This window comes from Myotis davidii, unplaced genomic scaffold (genome assembly GCF_000327345.1).
Source record: "Myotis davidii unplaced genomic scaffold, ASM32734v1 scaffold1586, whole genome shotgun sequence".
Taxonomy (NCBI): domain Eukaryota; kingdom Metazoa; phylum Chordata; class Mammalia; order Chiroptera; family Vespertilionidae; genus Myotis; species Myotis davidii.
In genome coordinates this window covers 72,098-78,959 of record NW_006296798.1, presented here as the reverse complement: position 1 = coordinate 78,959, position 6,862 = coordinate 72,098, and the positions used below count along the sequence as shown (strand labels likewise).

General features: G+C 41.8%; 2 long non-coding RNA genes across 2 annotated transcripts in view; both read right to left on the bottom strand.

Annotated features, from left to right (window-relative positions):
• The window catches only part of LOC107184465, a 27,736-nt gene that overhangs the window by 12,383 nt on the left and 8,491 nt on the right, over nt 1-6,862 (bottom strand). The window lies entirely within an intron of this gene.
• Nucleotides 1-6,862, bottom strand: part of LOC107184466 — a 17,140-nt gene that overhangs the window by 9,396 nt on the left and 882 nt on the right. The window lies entirely within an intron of this gene.

Here is a 6,862-nt window from a genome sequence, read left to right as displayed (position 1 = left end):
GTCTATTTAAAAATAATTTTTTACTTTAATTCAAAAATAGCGACGCAATTATATTAAAACTAAACTGCAGTCACAATGGTCACTTTAATTTTTTATTCAATGGTATATGTTTTAATTTTTAATTAAAATATTAAGTATAAAAATGCACAAATCACAATGGCATAACTTCCTTAATTACTCACAATAAACCCACCTGTGTAAAAAACACCTGAGCCAAGAAATGTAATAGTTGTAGCACCCAACAAGTCGCTCTCAACCTCTAAACTTGCACTTCAAAAATCGGTTTGGTTTTGGGGGGCCTAGAATTTCCAATACACTGTTGAATAGCAGTGTTTAAAGTGCTCATCTTTGTCTAGTTCCTGATCTCTAGATGAAAAATTTTTCATCTTTCACCATTAATTATGTTATCTGTGGGTTTTTTAAGTCCCCAGTCATCCACTTTTTAAAACATGTCTTTACTGATTTTAGAGGGAGGAAGGGAGAGGGAGAAAGAGAAACATCAATTGGCTGTCTCCTATGTGCCCCCTACTGGGGAGCAAGCCTGCAGTCTGGGCACGTGCCCTGACAGGGATTAAAACTGGTGACCTTTGGGTGCTTGGGACTATGCTGAGCCAACTGAACCACACCAGCCAGGGCGCAGTCATCCATTTGATAAGTGACATTTCTAATCTACTTTTGCAAAGGCTATATTCCTTTTCTTATATGCTCACAAAAAGCGCTGTGGGGTTTTTTATTGCTTTTTTTTCTTTTTTTAGCTTGTGTCCAGCTACTGTTTTGAGAGAGGTTTCCTTGAATACTGGGAGTTTAAAAACTCCTCTTCCAGGCTTTACAAGATAGTCTCTGTCCTAAGGCATTCTTTCAATCCCACTCAGACGGGCCATTCACAACTCTGCCTTACTTAGCCTTAATTTTCTGCTTGCACTGGAACCTAGCGATCAGCCAAACCCCAAAGCTTAGGGTTTTCTCAGATATTTTCTAAACATGCATCCAGCCCTGGGCATGTGTGTGTGTATATGAATTCTCAAGTATACATGAGAACATTTAAATGCTCCAGTTTCCCAAAGAAAGCCTTTCCCCATAGCTGACTCCCAGGCTTAAGGCTGCCTATTGTCTCTACCATAATATATTGTCCCAGGTGGCTGCTAGCTGTCCATTTGCCTTATAATGTTTTGGGGTGATGCCCACTGCTTTTCTGCCCTGAGTGAGTTCCAAGTGAAGCAAAACAGAAATGAGTTATGTGTGCCAATTTTTCAGGTGGCCCCCAGACAGCTGAGAACAAACACACCCAATAATTTGTATCACTCTCCTGTAAATTATTTTAAAGAAGCCACAGATTTAAGAATCTCATACAGTCAATACCAATGCCTAACCCCTGCCCCTTAATATGATAGCAGAAGCTGTTCATCACACAGGAAACACATGACTTTATTTCGCTTTCATGTTTTCATATTCAAAACGCCCACTCCACTGCATTTATCCACATGTCCCAACATTGTCCCTTAAACTACATTCTATAACTATCTATTCTGCGCTCACTTTCTTGTTCCTCTTCTCATAACAGGGAATAATTCAGTGCATTTTCCTTAATAAAATATAATCATGACTCCTTTATATTTTATCATTCCATTCCATTTCTACCAGTCTTTACAGAGAGGGCAATTCTTATTTCCAATGTTAATAAAGAAGGATACTCCTGAAAGAAAACAACATTTCTATCTATGTTCTTCCTTTAAGCATTTTATTACTGTAATTTGGAGAAAGATATCCACAGAGCAAGGTGGATGTAATTTCTTATCTTGGTCCCCAACCTTCTTTTGTGATTCTCTCTACTTTGCACTGTTTCAAGGACCACACTGAGACCTCTTACCTGGTTTATGATGCGCTTATGGCTTTATTTTTTAATGAGCTTAGCCATGGGGGCCTTCCAGACAATGATCTCATTTAAGGGACAAATTGCTCCCTGTTTTAAGGACTCAAGAAAAAACTTCCCTTCTGCCAGTTTTCTCCTCACTTCACTTCACCTAATTTGTTCAGCAAAAAGTTTATGTGCAAATACCGTGTTCAAATCACCATAGGGAAGGGGCAGCACAGAGTTTTGGAATAATGGAGAACGTAATTGTTACAGTACTAAAGTGGCCATGACCACCTAAGGCAAGAGAATTGGTTTCACTAACTACTCTCGGTAGAGATCAAGTGACTAATAACCTCACGAAATAGGGGGAAAAGTAGCATCAATTTACTTCTGTGGCATCAGTGCAGCAAGAAGAAATAGCATGGAGTGGAACAGGTGCACCTGAATGGGGTACTGTGGTCCATCTAAGATGAGAATATATGCCAGCATGAGAACTCTAGTGAGAAATTTTGAGGGAGTGGGGTTTCCATTTTTCTACTGATATCATTGTAATCAGCTAATTATTGATTATAGGAAAGGAGCAGATGGAAAGCCAGACATTATAGGCCTATTCCCCCTGCAAAACACTGGGGGAAGGTGATTGGACAAAGGGAAGATAAACACATGCCCAGTAAAACTGGGGTGACTAGTGAAGGTGCTTGTCTGTCAGTCACACCTGGGAACAAAGATCATGGGCCAGAATGGGTGTGGCCACTGCAAGCCTGACAAGGTTTGGGATACTAAACAAAGAAATTCGCTCTCTTGGTGCTCTTGGTTCCTCTTGGCACATTTGGCTCTGGCCCATAAGCACTTTCCTGTGTGGACCACAGCTATGTAGACCCCACACACAGTGGAATAGTGGACTCTAACTAGCCTGATGCTGAACTGGACCCCGCTCCAATATAGAAGGGAATCTCCAGACACTGGCTACACTTCCATGGCTGGACTAAGGGAAATGGAGCTTTGGAAGCCCAGAGGTGTAATTCCACAGAAATAAAGCTCTCTACCATATCTCATCCTCTCCTGGGGGCCTCCAGAACTGCTTATTCCAGTGGTCCTGGAAGAGCCCCACTTTGTCCAAAAATCAGTTCTGTAGTGAAAACTTACTGCCATTAAACATTTTATTTACTGCTCATAGCTCTTTGCGTATACCTAGCTACACAGGTGTGACCTAGCAGATTGAATAGACAAAAGTGAAGGCAACGTCAGTACAAATTTCACCCACTGGCTTCAATCCCACTTTTGGAGCTTCCACATTGAATAATAGAATCCCTCGATCAAACGTCAGCCCCTAAATTGTTCAAAGTCAAGTCCGAATGTCTCAACCCCCTCTATTTTTTCTCTCATCAAAATAAAAAGTCCTGCATGTTGGGACAGAAATAATCTGGAGGAATAAGGACAAAGGCAGTTGGAATCCCTCGTCCTCAGGTACATTCCATGTGGTTGTGAAACCAGCATGTTCATATAGTGACCCCGGAAACAGGCCTCAGAATTGGCCTCCAAAAGAGCAAATGGCTTCGAGGGCAAGCTCATGCCTCACCTTAGGGGGAGGTGTAGAGGCAGAGGAGAATCTGCTTTCCAGTTACACCAGCAGCCTGAACTTCTTCCTCACACCCTCCCACCTCCCCGCCTTGTTGACCCTGTAATGGATGTGCTTTATAATAGACCTAATGCCTCAAGTAATTGTCATTTTGATTAAGCTGTAAACCTACAGGCTTGTGAGAAGGAAATAGCCAGGCTTTCAAATCCTGTGCAGAGAATAGACCACAGGGCAAGCCGATTGAGTTTAAATAATTTAGAGATACCCGGTGAGAAGATTACCCCCCTAAATATTTAAGACCCTGAGGGAACAAGCCATTCCCCTTTGTTCAATGTTTTCTCTCTGGGAGAATTGCCATCAGAGTCATTGCTGACTCATCTGTGGTTCAGTTTTAAACCCTTGACTCTCAAGAACTTAGACTCTTGGCTCGATCACGGGGTTGGAAAGCAAGATAGCCAGAATTTTTCCTGCCACTTGTCACAGCAGAGACAGGCCTCCTGTCCGGAGATAACAGCATCCTGTGAAATGTCGTATTCCAGTGTGCAAAGTGGATAGGTGTCTAGCAGACACTCTGAAGGCCAGAAAAACATCAAATGTAGTGCAATTATTAATTGGTCAAATAAAACACATTCAAAAATATATGCCAGTCTGACAATAATCCATTTTTTATTGAGTCCTGACTGACTGTCATTACAAACTTTGTAATTTTGTTTGCTATTCATTTCTTTTTGCACCCATGGAGAAAATAGTTTATTTATTTGTTCATGTAGGGGTGGGCAAAAGAGGTTGACAATTGTAATACAACTAATAATACAATAATTAATAAATAATAATACAAGAATAAGCTATGTTTTATGTACTCACAACTGCAAACCTACTTTTGCCAACCACTGTACATTCTTCCTATTCTGCATTTTTTAAAATTTTATTATTGATTTCAGAGAAGAAGGGCAAGGGAGAGAGAGATAGAAACATCAATGATGAGAGAGAGTCATTGATTGGTTGCCTCCTGTATGCCCCCCACAACCAGGTTATGTGCCTTGACCGGGAATCGAACCGTAACCTCCTGGTTCATAGGTGGACGCTCAACCTCTGAGCCATGCTGATGGGGCATAGTCTGCATTTTTAGGGAGAACTCACAATATGAGGAAAGTGGTATGTTCAAAGGAAATGGAAATAGGTGTCCTTCAGCAAGAAAAATGGAAGTCCAGGGAGACAGAAAAGAGAAGGGTAGAGAAGGAAATATATATCCTGCTACCCACTCTAAGTTGAAATCTCAGAAAGAAGAAAGTTGGTGGTTTTAGAAACAAGAAAACAGGTTAGGGGGCCCAGAGCACTGGCATGCCCTCCTCAGTTTGTCAGGTGAGGACTGCAGAGCTTTCTAGTTCTCTTAGACAATCTCTGTGACTAGCATGGCCCTCCTGTGTGGAGGAAAAAACTAAAGAAAGAGAGGTCACAGTCACTGCCCCCAAGGCTCCTCCGTGCCTGGGTTAGGGATAAGGAAGTCCCTGCTTGCACCCAGGGTGGACTCGGAAGCTGGCTGAGTCTGGAACTGCAGGCCTTCTTTGGGGAAGCCACATGGGTGACCAGCATGAGCCAAGAGGCAAGTGGACCACATGGCTGAGCACAGAGACTATGGTCCCAGCATTAACTGAGTTGAGGCAACTCAGCTGACGGGGAAGGGTCACTGAGCCTTGAAAGTACTGAGAGTGAAGAAGTTATAATTCACCCATAAGATTTTAGCAGCTGCTAGCAGAACACTGGGCACCGCACAGGACAAAGGCCATCAGGCCTGAAACCAGGGGGCCTCAGGGAGGAATGAATTTGGCATGTAGGTTAGTCATCCCTCCACCCAATGGTGTGTGTTTCTAAGAATTATCCTAGAAAAGACCAACAGAGCTTCCCTTACAGCCAGACAACACTGTGATGTGTGAAGTAAGAAGCTAACTCTCACACGCCATTCCCCGTAGTGTGAGGGAGTTAGTTTAGCGAGGCTCAGAGGGCCCCACTGTTCAGAGTACTCCCGAACCCTACTTCCAGTGCCACAATATTGTCCGCTTGAAATCAGCCATATTGGGATTATTGACAGCATGAAAATTGGTAAATGCTAAAAATCAGACCTACTCCCCGCCCCCTCAAAGAGAGCTGATTGTTAACGTTTTATCAGCACACCTAATCCTCACACCTTCTCCTCCATCTCTCAAGGTAGAAATGTGGGATGACATGAGGAGTTTCCTTCCCTATATGAGCAGGGGCATGGAAGAATGGCTTCTCAGAGTATAATTGGTAAAAAAAAAAAAAAAAAAAAAAAAAAAAAAAAAAAAAAAAAAAAAAAAAAAGACAATCTTATTCTATAAAAGATGCAGAAGAATTATACTAAAAATGAGAGGCTAGATTTCAGACAACTTTAAATTCCATGTCAAGGAGACTGGCCTTTAACTCTTAATCACTAAAATCATTAAAATAAAAAAGTCATTAACAAAATTTGAAGGTTGGTGTGTTGTTGTGTGTGTGTGTGTCTGTGTGTGTTTTTTTTTTTTTTTTTAAAGAATGGCATTATAAAATGGGTTTGGGAGGGTTACCTTTTAGGGTATATCAGATTGGATAATGTAGTACAGGGGTGGGGAACCTTTTGTCTGCCAAGGGTCATTTAGATATTTACATCATTCGTGGGCCATGCAAAATTATCAACTGAAAAATTAGCCGTCTACATTTGTTCCAACATTTAATTAACTCACCCCTAATGCCTTGGCAGGGCCAGACGAAATGATTTATCTGGCCTTATATGGCCCTCGCCAAGTTGGACATTCCCCACCCTGATGTAGTGGGTAAAAAAGAATATTTTCAAGCACCCAAGTGATTGAGTCCATTAAATGGTATAAGAGTGACTTGATAAAGGAGTAAAGAGTTATAAACAGAGAGTGAAAAAATGGATAAAAAAAGAGTTATACTAATCGGACTTTCAGAACTAGGTTTATTTACATGTCTGCCATGTGTTCCTATTTCCTGCAGATTTCTCTTTTCCTAGGTCAGATTTCAGACCCTAAGTGCCTCAAAGTCAATGCTTCAAGCAGGTGATCAACCTCCATCAGAGTCACGTAGGTGGTTGTCATACTGCAGATTCCTGGGTTGTACTCAAGACCTATGGAATCAGAACATCTAGAGTTGGGGCCTAGGAGTCTGTGTTTTAACTGTCACTCCCCAGTGATTCTCGTGCCCCGTCAATCTGAGATCAACTCTCTCGATTTAATCATTGTGTGGTCCAGCACTTCAAATAGATTCTGACGCTCAACTGAGGTTTGCTGGAGTGGAAGGGAGCTGTGGGGTCTAAACTGTGTGACACATACGGTTAACGGGAGTTTAAAATATGGAGTTTCACCTTATTAACTTCATTGGCTGCAATGGCAAGCTTAAAACTGTCTCTTTCAGGG